We start from the raw sequence: 18,039 nt of genomic DNA, 5'->3' as shown, positions 1-18,039 counted from the left end.
GCAGCTCCTCAAAAGAAGGGGGACCCGCCCAAACCAATAATCAAAGTAGAAAGGAAATTTAAAACATCAAAGTGTGGTTATCGGGGTCTATAATACACCTCAGTCCCTGTGGTGCCCAGCGGGCATGGAAGGCGTCAACTGTGCCCGTGGACACCGCATACTCCCTTTCGAGGGACACCTGGCCATGAATATAGTCACGGTAGAGGGGCAGACAGTCAGGATGGATTGCCCGCTGCCTGGACCTGTTGATAATGTGCAAATTCCACACAGCTAGACTGTCGCCCAAGGCCAGAATCAAACACAGGTCCCTAACGCTGTGAGGCAACAGTGCTAACCACTGTACTACTGTACCGCCCCCTACAAGTTACTGTAACATTTTTATTCGTATTGTCTAGAGGTAGTCATGGCATTCCCACCTCATCCATATATTACAAGACAATCGCAGTCTCAAAGTAGGGCAGTTAATACAAAGAACAATACAGCACAGGAACAGGCCCTTCGGCCCTCCAAGCCTGCGCCGCTCATGTGCCCACTAGACCATTCTTTTGTATCCCTCTATTCCCAGTCTGTTTATGTGGTTATCTAGATAAGTCTTAAACGATCCCAGCGAGTCCGCCTCAATCACCTTGCTTGGCAGTGCATTCCAGGCCCCCACCACCCTCTGTGTAAAATACATCCCCCTGACATCTGTGTTTCCCCCCTCACCTTGAACCCGTGACCCCTTGTGTTCGTCACCTCCGACATGGGAAAAAGCTTCCCACTGTTCACTCTATCTATGCCCTTCATAATTTTATAAACCTCTATTAGGTCGCCCCTCATCCTCCGTCTTTCCAGGGAGAACAACCCCAGTTTACCCAATCTCTCCTCATAGCTAAGACCCTCCATACCAGGCAACATCCTGGTAAACCTTCTCTGTACTCTCTCCAAAGCCTCCACATCCTTCTGGTAGTGTGGCGACCAGAACTGGACGCAGTATTCCAAATGTGGCCTAATCATCGTTCTATAGAGCTGCGACATCATATGCCAACTTTTATATTCTATGCCCCGTCCAATAAAGGCAAGCATACCATATGCCTTCTTCACCACCCTCTCCACCTGTGCTGCCACCTTTAAGGATCTGTGGACTTGTACACCCAGGTCCCTCTGTGTGTCTATACTCCTGATGGTTCTGCCATTTATTGTATAGCTCTCCCTTACATTAGATCTACCGAAATGCATCACTTCGCATTTATCTGGATTAAATTCCATCTTCCATTTCTCCGCCCAATGTTCCAGCCTATCTATATCCTGCTGTATTTTCTGACAATGTTCATCACTATCTGCAACTCTTTGTGTCGTCCGCAAACTTACTGATCACACCAGTTACATCTTCCTCCAAATCATTTATATATATCACAAACAGCAGAGGTCCCAGTACAGAGCCCTGCGGAACACCACTAGTCACAGACCTCCAACCGAAAAAAGACCCCTCCACTGCTACCCTCTGTCTTCTATGGCTAAGCTAGTTCTCCACCCATCTAGCTAGCTCACTTTTCATCCCGTGAGATTTAACCTTTTGCACCAGCCTACCATGAGGGACCTTGTCAAACGCTTTACTAAAATCCATATAGACGACATCCACGGCCCTTCCCTCGTCAATCGTTTTTGTCATCTCCTCAAAAAACGCAACCAAATTTGTGAGGCATGACCTCCCTCGTACAAACCCATGCTGTCTATCGCTAATGAGATTATTCAGTTCTAAATGCGCATATATCCTAAGAATCTTCTCCAACAACTTCCCTACCACGGACGTCAAGCTCACCGACCTATAATTACCCGGGTTATCTTTGCTACCCTTCTTAAATAACGGGACTGCATTTGCTATCCTCCAATCCTCTGGGACCTCACCTGTGAGAAGTTTAACAACACCAGGTTAAAGTCCAACAGGTTTATTTGGTAGCAGTCCAACGCCGGCATCTCCACATCACCTCACCTGTGTCCAGTGAAGAGACAAAGATTTCTGTTAGAGGCCCAGCAATTGCATCTCTCACCTCCCTGAGGAGTCTAGGATAGAAGCCATCTGGCCCTGGGGATTTGTCTGTCTTAATGTTTCCCAAAAAACCTAACACTTCCTCCCTTGTAATTGAGATTTTTTCTAACGGGTCAACACATCTCTCTGAGACACTACCAGTCAACATGTCCCTCTCCTTTGTAAATACTGACGCAAAGTGTTCATTTAGGATCTCACCTACTTCCTTTGGTTCTAAGCATAATTCCCCTCCTTTGTCCCCGAGAGGTCTGATTCTTTCCCTAACAACCCTCTTGTTCCTAACGCATGTATAAAATGCCTTAGGATTCTCCTTAATCCTGTCTGCCAAGGACATTTCGTGACCCCTTTTTGCTCTTCTAAGTCCCTGTTCGAGTTCTTTTCTACTTTCTCTGTATTCCTCCAGTGCTCCATCTGTTTTTAGCTGCCTGGACCTCATGTATGCCTCTTTTTTCTTTTTGATTAGACACACAATTTCACTGGTTACCCACAGCTCTCGAATCCTACCTTTCCTATCCTTCCTCTTTACAGGCACATGCCTGTCCTGCAGTCCTATCAACTGCTCCTTAAAAGACTCCCACATGCCAGATGTGGATTTACCCTCGAACAGCCTCTCCCAATCAACAGCCACCAAATCCTGCCTAATCCGGCTGTAGTTAGCCTTCCCCCAATTCAGCACCTTACCCATAGGACAACACTCATCTTTTTCCATTACTATCCTAAAGTTTACAGAATTGTGGTCACTATTTGCCACATGTTCCCCTCCTGCAACTTTGATGACCTGACCGGACTCATTCCCCAGTACTAGGTCCAGTATAGCCCCCTCTCTAGTTGGACTGTCAACATATTGTTCCAAAGAACCTTCCTGTACGCATTTTATAAATTCTTCCCCGTCCAGGCCCCCAGCCCCAAGCGATTTCCAGTCTATGTGAGGGAAATTAAAGTCTCCCACTACAACAACCCTATTATTGTGCCAGCACCAGTGGCAAGAGAATGCTATTCTGTGCAACAAGTTTATATAGGCAATTTCTATCATAAATGTAGATAAAGGAATTCATGATGTAAAATGTTGACAAGTGTACGTGAAGATGTTTAATACATTATATTTTAATGTAATACACATGGATATATATCCCCAATGTGACAGGCTGTAGAAGAAAGCCCAGTAATGGAAGGATGCTACTGCAACCAATTCAGATGACCACAGGAGAGGAAGTTTATCAAGTACCAGTGTACGTACGGTTGTTACATTACCTTCTGCTGGTTAGTTTTCAGCATTATCACCATGGGTCAGGAAAATATGCATTTGGGAGTGCCAACTTAGTAGCATTCTGGACCTGGAGACAGAAGCTTACGGGTTTGAGTGTCATCCAAAACTTGGGTACATAATCTAGATCAACACTTCGGTAAAGCCCTCTGCACTGTCAGAGGCTTGTCCTTTAATTAGAAGATGTTAAAGCTGCAATTAAAAGACAGCACATACAAGCTGATACTGCAGAAGACCAAAATTGTAGGGCCAAGAGGCCTGAATGAATATCTTCGAACATACAACAGCTCATCTAAAATAAATACTACATGTAACACAATCTTTGGATTAAATCACAATTGCTCAGTAACTTTTGTCATAAAAGTCAATCCAACTGCTTGGTGACATTTAACTTCGAGCTAAAGGATAATCCTTATTAATGGTTACCATCCACCAGCTAAATGCTGTACCCGATAAAGCTCATGTAAGAGCATTTAAAACATCAAACAAAATGCTGCATTGCTGATACTGAATTCCAAAGTAATGGATTTTACTTAAACATAGATCTTAACTCCACTTACTATACAAGTCTTTTATACTTACCAAAGATTTGTAGAGTAGATCATATTCACCAAGTTCGAAAATGCAATACATCCAGTAAAATCAAATGTGTTTTGAACGAAAACCATCAGACTTAAAAAATTACTAAGAAATGTAACAACAGAGTTGAAAGCTTTTAATATTCTTCATCTGTCGGTATTAGCAGCACTGCACTTTCCACTAAATAAAACCAGTGTAAGCAAAACACTCAAAATAATTATATGCAATAATTTATGCCGTCATGTATCTGGACCAATTCCATTTATGAACATAAAAATACACACCTTAGTTATTGTTTAAGGTGTGTCAGAATGAGAACATGACTGAACAGACAAGAATTTACTCAATAGAATGATGCAAATATTTCTGTCCAAATCTCCTTATAAATTCTTAGAATCTGAGTTGTCTTGTACGTCACAAATTTCCTAACTCACCACAACCTACAAGTAGCTGCGCAATTTAAAATATGAATCATCATTCTTGAGTAACTTAAAGTTGAACTTTATGAACAAAAGTGACAGCAAAATATATTCCGATTAATATGACGTTAACTTTTTTTCCCCAGTTTACAGCAATGACAAGATTTCAAAAGTACTTGATTGACTATGAAGTGTTTTAGGATACCCTGTAGTGAAAGATGCTGAACAAATGCATGTCTTTGAAAATGCATTGCAAACACATTTTACAGTTTAATCCACCATTATAATCCTCATCTTAAACTTTCCTGAAAAATATTTTTGCCTCAATTCAAATTATGTAAACTATTCTCCCTTTGTTCAAAATGAAACAAATATCAGGATCACTGGTTTACAGCAAGTCTTTTTTTAAAATATAAATTTCAGGATTCGGGGGATCATATTCCATCCATTTTGGGATGAAGACCACAAATCAATGCTTCGGTGATGATCACCCAAAGATCAGCTGGAGAAAGAAATGCCTGGTGTACATTTAGTAAAACAAAAGGGGAGGGGAAGTTTACAGACACAGCTGAAAGTTGATCAACACCCAGACTTATATATTTTTAAAATTCTATACCTGGTACATGACTACATTGCAAAAAAAAATGCAACTTATTTACACGAATTGATGCATGCTTCTGTATTTTTTTTTAAACACAGTGGCTTGTTTTCTTTTTCAATAATAAATCTGTGAAGGTAACTAAATCAGGTTGATGGCTTTTACAGCTCACAGTAGACTGGAGCGATGACTTGAGACGGCAAGCCTGTTATTGAAATCATTTTAAAACGCTCCTCAGTCACATTGACAGACACTGATTTGGGGCTGGGGGTAGGTATGCCGCACAGTTAGTAGGCAACACAAACCTAGCAGCAACATCACCCGATCCCTTTAAACTACCCTCGGCCAGCCTGCAACCGGTGCAAATTTTATTTTCTCTCTCTCTTGGGAGGGGGACGACAACAAATAACCAGAAGGACAAATTTAAAGCCGGGGCGGGCCTGACTGCTGGTCGAAGCCTGCGCCCACCCCTGGCTGGATGAAGAAGACATGGAGGAGGTTTTGTTTTAAGAGGAGGGGAGGAAGAGAAGATCTGGCTTTCCTTGTCACCCTCCTTTTCTCCTCAAACGTTCTACTATTCCTTTCCTTTTCTCTCTCTCTCTCTCTGTCCATAGTTCAATCGCTCTTACCTCCATGGCAGCTCCGCAGCCGCACCCGGGCGCCGGCGCCTAGAAGCTTCTGGGCGTTTCCCCCGCTAACGGCCGAGCGTTCTCTCGCTCGAGCTGCTGCAGTCCGCCCCTCCACAACATGGCGGTGGCGGCACTACACACACACACATAGGCAAGAGGTGTGGCCTCAACCCCACAACATAGACGGACGGACAGCTAGAGAGAGACAGCACAAAAAAAAGGAGCAACCACCTCGGGTAAATAAACCTCCCCCTTCCGTCAAAAAAGACCTGCATTTCTATAGTGCCTTTTCTCCCCAGACTCCCTGTTCGCACAACAAAATGATCTGAATTTCTATAGTGCCTTTCCAGGCTCCCTCTTCACACAGCAAAAAGACCTGCATTTCTATAGTGCCTTTCCATTCACCCAGGCTCCCTCTTCACAGCAAAAAGACCTGCATTTCTATAGTGCCTTTCCATTCACCCAGGCTCCCTCTTCACAGCAAAAAGACCTGCATTTCTATAGTGCCTTTCCACCCCAGACTCCCTGTTCGTACAGCAAAAAGATCTGAATTTCTATAGTGCCTTTCCAGGCTCCCTCTTCACACAGCAAAAAGACCTGCATTTCTATAGTGCCTTTCCACTCACCCAGACTCCCTCTTCACACAGCAAAAAGACCTGCATTTCTACAGTGCCTTTCCACCCCAGACACGCTGTTCACACAGCAACGAGACCTGCATTTCTATAGTGCCTTTCCACTCACCCAGCCTCCCTCTTCACACAGCAAAAAAAGGCCTGCATTTCTATAATGCCTTCCACTCACTCACCCACCCAAATGTCCCTAAAGTCCACATTTACAATTCCAGCCAAGTACTTTTGAGGATAAAAGCAAAACACTGCAGGTGCTGGATTCTGAAACAAAAACAGAAATGTCGGGATGGGTTCAGTATCTTCCACTACAGGGCATCCTGAAATGCTTCATAGTCAATCAAGTACTTTTGAAATCTTGTCATTGCTGTAAAATGGGAAAATGTGTTTACATTGTATTAATCGGAATTTATTTTGCTGTCACTTTTGTTCGTAAAGTTCCACTGTGTACAGATTACTCCAGGGAAATCTAAGCAGGTCTGACAGCATATGTGGAGAGAGAACAAAGCTATTGGGTGGGATTTTTTGGCTTAGTTGGTCCTGAAATCATAAAACCCCGCCCGAGGTCAATGGACCTTTTGATGGTCCGCCCCCCTGCCCACTCTGATTCCCATTGCGGGCGGGACAGAAAATTCATCCCTTCAAGTCTGGATGACCCTTTTTCAGTTTTGTACAGCTCTCTGACGAAGGGTCATCCAGACTTGAAACGTTGGCTATATTCTCTCTCCACAGATACTGTCAGACTCAGACTGGGGTGAATGTTTCCGTCCCGCCAGCCATGGGAATCGTAGCGGGGGGACGACCATGCAAAGGTCCGTTGACCTCAGGCAGGGTTTTCCAGTTTTGGGGCGAGAAATCCCACCCAGAGATTTCCCAGCATTTTCTGTTTCAGATTCCAGCTGTCAGACCGGCTGAGATTTTCCAGCATTTTCTATTTTGGTAAAGTACGTTTTGCCCACCCACACATCCCTAAAGTGTACATTTACAATTCCAGCCAAGTTCTTTCAAGGATAAAAGCAAAGTACTGTGGAAGCTGGAATCTGAAACAGAAAATGCTGGGAAATCTCTGGGTGGGATTTCTCGCCCCAAAACTGGAAAACCCTGCCTGAGGTCAACGGATCTTTGCATGGTCGTCCCCCCGCTACGATTCCCATGGCTGGCGGGACGGAAACATTCACCCCAGTCTGAGTCTGACAGTATCTGTAGAGAGAGAATAGAGCCAATGTTTCAATTCAGGATGACCCCTTGGCCGGAGCTTTTGAAATGTATTTATTAGTGTCACAAGTAGGCTTAGATTAACACTGCAATGAAGTTACTGTGAAAATCCTCTAGTTGCCACACACAGGTACACTGAGGGAGAATTTAGCATGGCCAATCCACCTAATCAGCAAGTCTTTCGGACTGGAAGGAACATCAGGAGGAAACCCATGTAGACATGGGGAGAACGTGCAGACTCTGCACAGTCACAAAAACCAGGAATCGAACCTGAGCAAGATCCCACAAAAACAAGCAGCCACAAGGTAATGAATGCAGCACCTGCCAGCACAGCTCACCTTCAGGTGACTCCTTCACGTCTTTGTTATCTCTGACCTTGACTGCTGCAAGTTTTTCCAACGCACTCCTGTCTGGTCTCTCATTCCGCATCTCCATAAACTTGAGGTCATCCAAAACACTGTTGCCTCACGTCTCAACTGACACCAGTTCCCATTCCCCTATTACTCCTGCAGCCACTGGCCTACGTTGATTCCAGGTCAAGCAATGAACTGACTCCAAAATGCTCATCCTTGTTTTCAAATCCTTTGATGTGACCTCACCTCTCCCCACCTGTGCAATCTCCTCTCGCCACACACCCCTTTGGCATATCTGCACTCTTCTAATTTTGTTTTCTTATACATTCCTTTTTATTGCTCCACAATTGGTGGCCATGCCTTCAAATTGCCTAGACCTAAAGCTCTATTCTCTCCCTACACCTTTGTTCCTCACCTTCCTCCTAAGGACACTCCTCAAAACTTTCCTTTATAACAAACCCATTTTGGTCATCCGACTAATATCTTCTTATGTGGCTCAGTGTCATACTTCATTTTATAATGCTGCTGTGAAGCACTTTGGAGATTTCATTATATTAAAGGCCTTATAAAAAATACAAGTTGTTGTTACACTGAACTATCAATCAACACTCTACATTGAAGTACCTGTGGCGGGATTTGAAACCACAAGCTTCTGGCTCAGAAACTAGAGATCTTTTGTCGGCTGTCCCTCAGTTTGAGGATGATGTTGACTCAGCGCTGAGTCTCTGCCATGGGTTTTCATGTGACATAACAGGCTGATTTTCAGCCTGCATTTCTCTGGACACATGGGGCAGGACATCCCATGAGGTAATGGGATCTGGAGTGCAGGATTCATTTCATTTTCGTTCCTTCTCTGCCAATACTCTGACTCATCATTAAAGTGTTGCGACTTGAAGCGTACTGCAGCTTGATGGATAAGTTGTTATCACTCAGTGATTGGTGTTTTCAGGATAACCACAACCCATTGCCTAAACCTTTTGCTCATTTCAACTCTGGCTCTTTAGAATTCACATCTTTCATTACTGGTACCATTCTAGCAATTCATCTCTGCACCCTCTACAAGACCTTGATATCGTTCCTAAGCGTGGTGCCCAAATTGGACACAATAACACAAAATAACATTTACTTTGTTGAACATGTTTGCAAATGTTCCCACTCTTCATGCTATAAAATTTTATGGATTAAGAGGAAGAGGCCTCCCCTTCCGGTATCTTAATGTGTCGGAAAGATAGTGACCAAGAAAGAATTGAATTTATTTATCACCTTTCATGATATCTGGATCTCCACCTACCCACCCTCCTAAAGTTACATTACAACCAATTAATTTTTCAGGTTCAATCCGTATTATGATAGAGGAAACTCAGCAGCCAATGTGCACCCAATCGGCTCCAATGGGCTTTTGAATGTCAGTTATGGTGCAGTTTCAGGAAATTCTGCATTAGGTAAAATATTGGTTTCATAGTATTGTGATAGAAATGTCATAGAGAGATGGGCATCGTAATATTGCAGATCTATAAATATTAAGACTTTTTGGGTACAAACTGAAATTCCAAAATATATTTTTAAAATTCGTTTGTGGGACATGGGCGTCACTACTTGGCTAGCATTTATTGCCCATCCCTAGTCGCTCTTGAACTGAGTGACTTGTTAGGCCATTTCAGAGGGCAGTAGAGAGCCAACCATATTACTGTGGCTCTGGAGTCGCATGTAGGCCAGACCGGGTAAGGACGGCAGATTTCCTTCCCTAAAGGACATTAGTGAACCAGATGGATTTTTTCGACAATGGTTTCATGGCCATCAATAGATTCTTAATTCCAGATTTTTTTTTAATGCAGATTAAGTCAACCTCTTAAAGTCAAGTGGTGGTGAGGTTCAACTTTGGCATATATAAAATGGATGGTAGTAGATAGCTGACTGTTATATGCACCGCTCAACATTTCTTTCCATTGCTACTGCCTGTATTGCACCTCTGTCAGAGATCGGTTTGACCCTAAAATTTTTTAGCATGAAGCCAGAATCAACTAAACCAATGTAAATCCCTTTGAAAAGCTTTGAGAGAAGTGATGAAAGAAATTTTGAAAATTAATCAAATTTTAATTCCAATCACTATTAAAAAAGTGATTAAAATTGTTTGAATGGCAACTTGCACTTATCTTCATAAGGATTGAATAGAAGCAAATGTCTTTGTAATGTAGACACTGAGAGGTGATTTCCCCTTTTGGAAGAGTGTAGAACCAGAGGACATAACCTCAGAGTAAGCAGTTGCCCATAGATAAGGAGGAATTTCTTCTCTTGGGGTAGTGAATTTGTGGAATTCTTTACTGCAGAGGACTGTAGAGGCTGGGTCGCGAAGTGTCTTCTAAGCTGGGATAGAAGGATTTTTAATTAGTAAGGGAATCAAGGATAATGGGGATAAGGCAGGAAAGTGGAGTTTAGTCATGATCTCATTGAATGTGGAGCAGACACAATGGGCCGAATGGCCTACTTCTTAGTATCTATAAGTAGATTATTTTTCCAATTCAGTTCCCTTTTGTTTTAGAAAACAATACCCATACCTGAAATCGCTTTCAATTATTGAACATCAATTTTGTTGCAGCCGTAGAATTTCTTAAGTGTTCTGTGTTCAGTTGCCCTGGGGACATTGATTATGATGAGTGTTCTGGAGTGTCTCCATTGTAAATTGCAAGAAATCTGAGAGTTGGTCCACAGCGGATTGACTGTAGGAAACCACATCACATGCCAGTAACACAAGTTCCTCAAGCTATTTGGAAGTCATGTCACCTGGTGTCTAACGGAATCATTCTGGATGCTCTCCATAACTGGCATCAATACTGTACAAAACATAGCTCCAACTGGTTGCTACTGCTCCCCATTCTCCTCCCTTCCCAAACAAATATTGAGCAATGGTGAAAAACATCAACAACCACAATAGGGACAATATATATTTGCACCGCCATGTTGCAGTCTGTCACTGCGTAATTGGAAATTCAGGTGAACTTTCCCAATCAGTCCTGGACAATGTGGCTGAATTTCTAATGTATGACTGCGAAGCTCCCCACTAATGGTATGTGTAGTAACTTGGCTCTACCAGTTATTAATGAACAAAGAACATTTATTAACGGTAACAGCTGCATACAGAGCAATGCAGATTCAATGCTTATGGTCATGCCTCCAGGATCTAACTGCTGGGGCAAATCCAGACAAGTTGGGGTGAATCCCCAACTCAGTTCCCAATTGGTCAGCCGGAGCCATGTAACTCTTTCAGAAGATCGGTTTTTAAAGGGGCCAGGCACCACATCCCTCCACCACAATAATAAATACAATAATAGTTAACTTATGCAGTTTCCCATAATTTTCAACAATGATGGACTGATTAAAAAATGTTCAAAAACTCAGTCTCTCAGGTGGCTCTCACTTCCTCGTAGAGCAGCACAACAACACTGACTGGGGTGTCTCTGTTGGGGGACTCCCTGGAGGACTTGTCACACTTGGGGCGGATTTCTCCCAAAAATATTCTAAGTATCGAATTCACGTGAAAACTGGAGTAATTCATGCTGTTTTTTTCAGTGAGTGTTCAGAGAAGAATCTCCCACACTCTGTGCACTCCTGAGGCCACCAAGGTGAATATCATTAAATTTCATGGGCAGGGCCTGATTTGTCAGTGCTGAGATCGGCGCACGTGCAGTAGCCCCATACTGCCAGCTTCCCGATTGCTGGCCAGCCCAGCGACACTCTTAATGCTGCCCCCCCTCCCCTCCAACCCCTCCAAAGGCCTGATCACTGGCCCCCCTACCATTCCTGGGCCCAGCCCCAACCCTCCCCCCCCCCCCCCCCCCCCCCCGCCCCCGCCAGAGCACCACGATCTCCAGCCCCCCCTCAACTGATTTCCCCCCCCTGACAGTAGTGACCCCCCCAGCAGGCTGACCGCACCCCCCCCCTCCCCACCTGACCCTCCAGCCCGCCCTGATCGCTGGCCTCCCTCCTTCCCCCACTGATCCCTATGCAGAGTGGCAGCAGGATCCTCCCCACCCCCACTGATTGCCCCATCAGGCCCCGCCTCATATGCCGCACCCCCTTGGCACTGCCAAGGTGCCCCCTGAGCATTGGCACTTTGCCCCTTGGATAGTGCCCAAGGGGCACTCCCCACCACCCAACCCTCTAGCGAGCCCTGACTGCCTCCCCTTCACTCTAGCGGGTCGGGCCTCTAGCTCCCCGAAAGTGGGGAGCTAGTGTAATCCCTGCTGGAGTGAACCGCTCTGGCGGGATGGGAGATGCCAGCGGGCCCGGAGACTTCAGTCCCAGCCCCACTAATTGTATTTAAATTATATTTAAATGACCGTTTAAATGGTCTTTCTAAAAAATTAGTGCAGCAGGATGGCAGAATTGCAACCTTGGTGTCTCTTCTGGTACCAATTCTTCAACCTCCAGTGTTCCAGTCAGAACACTACTCATTGTTGGGATGGCTTCTGGGTCTATGTGAATTTCTGCCTTTGATTTTCTCAAGTTCATACTGAAAGACGTCCTGATACTTCCAGATTACTTCATGCAGTCCCCCTTCTTTAATATTGAACATTTCCAGCCATTTAAGTTTAATTTCTTGCAGTCTCCCATGGCCCATCAAACTTGGTCCTTGGCCAGATACCACAATTATTGGACGTTGGGTGGATTGCAGCCCATAGCTCGTGGGTATTTCAGTCATCCCCATCCCCACTATCTCGATGACTTCCCCTCTGTAGGTAGCCAATCTTGTTGAGGTGTTTTTCAACCTTCTCGAAGATACCTGTCGGTCTGCTTCCTTACTATGGTAGCAGACACTCCCATATCTACTTCCATTCTTAATGATCTAACGTTGACTAATATGACTGTAACAGGGGCTACCTTGCCCACTTTCACACTATTCATCTGAAGAACATTCCAGTCACTCGCAGAAAAATCTTCAACGCTATCTACTGTTGCTTTCTGTTCACTCTATTCCTACTAGACAGGCTCTGCTTATTCTTACACCTGTGCCTCAAATGGTCCTTACAGTGGAACATGAAGCATTCTGCATCTCTGAATCTGCAAATCTCTGGTAGGTGGTTTCCCCCAGACCTATAACACCGTGTTCTGATCCCGGACAGTTGATTCACCCTCTTGAATAACTTAACTCTACCAGCTTTGGTATCTGTTCTCCAGTTTTAAGTTTCAAGTTTATTTATTAGTGTCTGTGGTGAACCATAGATGGTTACCACTATGGGTACTTGTACATATGTTACTCTTGTTACTGTTGGGGTTAGGGTTTGGGTGTTCCACCTGTTAGCATTGTTCTGTGGTACACTCCGTTTGGCTCCGCCTTCTTACAGGAGTATAAAGGTCACTGCTACTTCCCTTAGTCTGGGATAGTATTGTTAGGCAGTATGCTCTATTCTTGTTGTGAATAAAAGCCTTTATTCCCGGGTACGTCCTAGCCTCCTGAGTGAATTAATTGCGCATCAATTTTATTCACAACGAAATACCGAAAATTTTGTTCGAAGAAAAATGGAGCAGATGCTAAAATCCGATCGGCTAACCTTGGATCCGCGTGCCGCGGGAGCGTCGAATACTTTCGACCATTGGTTGAAGTGTTTCCAGGATTACATCGACGCCTCGACAGCAGTCCAGACCGACGCCGACAGATTGCGGGTCCTCCACGCAAGGGTGAGCGACACTGTGTATGCAACAATCTGTGATTCCCAAGATTACAAAGAGGCCATCGAATTACTCAAGAAGCTGTACCATAAACCGCCGAACGAAATTCATGCTCGTCACCTATTAGCCACTCGACGGCGGCAGCCCGGCGAAACAATGGGACAGTACCTGCGCGAACTTCAACAGCTAGCCAGAGCCTGCAATTGCAGGGAGGTGTCGGCTACTCAATACACCAACGATCCGATCCGAGATGCGTTCGTGGCGGGAATCGGCTCATCCTATATTCGCCCGCGGCTGCTAGAGCAGGGTAACTTGGACCTGGCTAAGACAGTAGAATTGGCCGATGCGATGGAAACGGCCTCCAGAAGTCTTGAAACCTACCCCACCGACCACGTGGGAACATCGTGGCAAGTACAGCCACCGCCTCAACTCTACCCGGCGGCTCCTCGGAACTGCGCGATAATGCTCTCAACTTCAGACCTGACGGCTGCGGCAGCTCCTGGAGGCCCACGGTGCTATTTTTGCGGATTGACGAAGCACCCTCGTCAGAGATGTCCGGCCAGTACGGTGTTTTGCTCCGCCTGTGGGAAGAAAGGGCACTATGCAAAAGTGTGCCGAGCAAAGACCCCTTCCAAGCCTAGCAGTGCTGTGTGTGACTCCCCAGGATCCATCTCCTCGTCTCCGGCCTCGTCGATGTCTTCAGCCACGTGCGATTCACGGGCGCCGCCATTTCCGATGACGACGATGCAAGCCACGTGCGACCTGCGGGTGCCGCCGCTTTCAACATCATCGACCACGTGCGATTCGTGGGCGCAGCCATTTTGGTCGACACCGGCCGCAGAAGACCAGCAGGGGTCCTCGTCGTCGACTATCTCAGCTGCCTGCAGTTACACTCGGGATCCAACAGTGGCGTCAATCATCCTGGACCAGGCCAAGCCTCACAGACTCGACAAGTCCATGATGGACATAGAGGTAAACGGGCTCCTGACACATTGCCTGTTTGACAGCGGGAGCACGGAGAGTTTCATCCATCCAGATACAGTGAAACAGTGCGCTCTCCGTGTACAAACTGTCAGGCAGACAATCTCCATGGCGTCGAGGTCCCGATCTGTTATCGTTCTTGGGAGTTGTGTGGTAACCTTAACGGTGCGGGGCACAGTTTACGAGAACTTCAGGCTCCTCGTGTTACTGCACCTTTGCGCTCCGGTACTCCTGGGGCTAGACTTTATGGTCCACCTGAAGGGTGTGACCCTGCAGTACGATGGGCCACTCCCTCCACTTTCAGTGGGAGAACAGCAGCCTCCAAATTGTCCAGCGCGCTCCACATGCAGTCTCTCAACACTCAAAATTACCCCGCCTTCCCTATTTGAAAATCTCGTGCCAGGCTGCAAGCTCATCGCGACTAAGAGCAGGCGTTACAGCGCTGAGGATCGGATCTTTATTCGATCTGAGGTTCAGCGGCTCCTCAGGGAAGGGGTCATTCAACCTAGCACTAGCCCATGGAGAGCACAAGTCGTGGTGGTCAAGACTGAAGACAAGCCCCGGATGGTCATAGACTATAGTCAGACCATTAATAGGTACACGCAGCTGGACGCGTACCCTCCCGCGCATATCTGACATGGTCAACCAGATTGCGCAGTACCGGGTGTTCTCCACCATCGACTTGAAGTCAGCCTACCACCAGCTCCCCATTCGCCCAGAGGACCGAAATTACACGGCCTTTGAGGCGGATGGCCGTCTCTACCACTTTTTAAGAGTCCCTTTCGGCGTCACTAATGGGGTCTCGGTCTTCCAGCGTGAGATGGACCGAATGGTGGACCAAAACGGGCTACGGGCTACCTTCCCGTACCTGGACAACGTCACTATCTGCGGCCATGACCAGCAGGACCACAACGCCAACCTCCAGAAGTTTATGCGCACTGCGTCTCTCCTGAACCTGACCTATAAACAGGGAGAAGTGTGTATTTAGCAAGCACCGCCTAGCAATCCTCGGATACGTGGTGGAAAACGGGGTCATCGGCCCCGATCCAGACCGTATGTGTCCCCTCCTTGAACTTCCCCTACCCACTAGCATCAAAGCACTGAGAAGATGCTTAGGCTTCTTCTCATACTATGCACAGTGGGTCCCCAATTACGCGGACAAAGCCCGTCCGCTCATAAAGTCTACCTCTTTTCCCCTAACAGCAGAGGCTCGCCTAGCCTTTGAAGGGATAAAAGCCGACATCGCGAAAGCCACGATGCACGCTGTCGATGAGTCCATCCCCTTTCAGGTGGAGAGTGATGCATCTGATTTTGCCCTGGCCGCCACGAAGGGGCTCAGAGCCTCGAAAGCTTGTGTGGCTTTTGCTACCAAATAAACCTGTTGGACTTTAACCTGGTGTTGTTAAACTTCTTACTGCGCCACACTTAACCAGGCGGGCAGGCCCGTCGCCTTTTTCTCTCGCACCCTCCAAGGCCCTGAAATTCGGCACTCCTCTGTGGAAAAAGAGGCTCAGGCCATTGTGGAGGCCGTACGGCATTGGCGCCATTATTTGGCTGGCAAACGATTTACCCTGCTCACGGACCAGCGGTCCGTGGCTTTCATGTTCAACAACACGTTAAAGGGAAAAATTAAGAATGATAAAATCTTGAGGTGGAGAATCGAACTCTCCACCTACAACTATGATATCATGTACCGTCCGGGGAAGCTCAATGAGCCCTCAGATGCCTTGTCGCGTGGAACATGTGCCAGTGTGCAGGAGGACCGGCTACAGGCCCTCCACCATGATCTCTGCCATCCGGGGATCACTCGGCTCTTCCATTTTGTAAAGGCCCGGAATCTGCCCTACTCCATAGAGGATGTCAGGTCGATAACTCGAAGCTGCCAGGTATGTGCAGAGTGCAAGCCGCACTTCTGCCGGCCTGACAGGGCACATCTCATTAAGGCCACTCGCCCTTTTGAACGACTGAGTGTCGATTTCAAGGGCCCCCTTCCTTCGACAGATCGGAATGTGTATTTCCTCAATGTGGTTGACGAGTACTCCCGATTCCCCTTTGCCATCCCCTGTTCTGACATGTCCTCTGCCACAGTCATCAAAGCCCTGCGGAGTCTTTTTACCCTGTTCGGCTACCCCAATTGTATCCACAGTGATAGGGGTTCGTCGTTTATGAGCGACGACTTGAGGCAATACCTGCTCTCTAAAGGAATTGCCTCAAGTAGGACTACGAGTTACAACCCCAGGGGTAACGGACAGGTCGAGAGAGAAAACGCTACAGTCTGGAAGGCTGTTTCACTGGCGTTAAGGTCTAGGGGTCTTCCAGTCTCCCGTTGGCAAGAGGTACTTTCTGATGCGTTCCATTCAATCCGATCCCTCCTGTGTACGGCAACCAACGCTACCCCACATGAGCGGATGTTTACCTTCCCCAAGAAGTCTTCCTCTGGGACCTCACTGCCGTCTTGGTTGACGTACTCAGTACCTGTCCTCCTGCGGCGGCATGTTAGGGCCCGCAAGTCCGACCCTTTGGTTGAACAGGTCCATCTCCTCCACGCCAACCCTCAATATGCCTATGTGGCATATCCTGACGGGCGAGAGGACATGGTCTCTATCAGAGATCTGGCGCCTGCAGGAGACCTGGAAACCCCCGTCACTCCCGCACCCCTGGTTAGGATTCCTTTGCCCATTCTCTCCCCTCCTGACACGACACGGCGCGGGGCAGCATCGGGACCTCCACTTAATCCTCTTACTCCCGTGTACAGCTTGCCTGAGCCCAGGAGATTGTCGCCACCTCGAGGTCCACAGGTGTGTGAGGAACTGGAGGAGTCACGGGACACCACCTCGGACGGAGGGTCGTTACCACGGTCACCAGAACCGGCACTGGAGCCAGTGCTGCGGAGGTCGCAGAGACGGTGCGGACCTCCGATACGACTGAACTTGTGAACGTATGGACAGTTCGTATTGTCTCCTTACCCCACCGGCCTTTGTTTTTAAAGGAGGGGTGAATGTGGTGAACCATAGATGGTTACCACTATGGGTACTTGTACATATGTTACTCTTGTTACTGTTGGGGTTAGGGTTGGGGTGTTCCACCTGTTAGCATTGTTCTGTAGTACACTCCGTTTGGCTCCGCCTTCTTACAGGAGTATAAAGGTCACTGCTACTTCCTAGTGGCCTTTAGTCTGGGATAGTATTGTTAAGCAGTATGCTCTATTCTTGTTGTGAATAAAAGCCTTTATTCCCGGGTACGTCCTAGCCTCCCGAGTGAATTAATCGCGCATCAGTGTCACAAGTAGGCTTACATTAACACTGCAATGAGGTTACTGTGCAAATCCCCTAGTCTCCATACTCCGGCGCTTGTTCGGGTACATTGAGGGAGAGTTTAGCATGGCCAATGCACTTAACCAGTATGTCTTTTGGACTATTGGAGGAAACCCATGCTGACACGGAGAGAATGTGTGGACTCCGCACAGACACTTACCCAAGCTGGGAATCGAACACAGCTCCTTGGAGCTGTGAGGCAGTGGTGCTAACCACTGTGCCACCATGCTGCTCATGTTTAAACTAATGTCTTCACTTCTGGTGCCACAGATGTCTGCAGTTTCCCACCCTAACTGGTGGATACCCCATTTTGCACGCTGTGAAGTTCCTGAACACCCTTCTCAATGCTCTTCATTCCTAACGGT

At 46.8% G+C, this 18,039-nt stretch overlaps 1 protein-coding gene across 4 annotated transcripts in view; it reads right to left on the bottom strand.

Annotated features, from left to right (window-relative positions):
• epn2 (epsin 2) overlaps positions 1 to 5,636 on the bottom strand; it is a 71,697-nt gene extending 66,061 nt beyond the window's left edge. For 2 of the 4 annotated variants that reach the window (XM_078240714.1, XM_078240718.1), the window contains exon 1: positions 5,519 to 5,636. The gene's annotated coding sequence lies outside the window, so the exon portion shown is untranslated. Of the gene's footprint in view, positions 1 to 1,887; positions 1,942 to 5,518 lie in introns of those variants that run through there. The other 2 variants (XM_078240719.1, XM_078240717.1) reach the window with 2 other exon arrangements.
• Between the last annotated feature and the right edge of the window lie 12,403 nt (positions 5,637 to 18,039).

Source organism: Mustelus asterias, chromosome 23 (genome assembly GCF_964213995.1).
Source record: "Mustelus asterias chromosome 23, sMusAst1.hap1.1, whole genome shotgun sequence".
Lineage (NCBI taxonomy): Eukaryota > Metazoa > Chordata > Chondrichthyes > Carcharhiniformes > Triakidae > Mustelus > Mustelus asterias.
The sequence above is the reverse complement of the archived record's forward strand: the minus strand, read 5'-3'. Positions and strand labels throughout refer to the sequence as shown.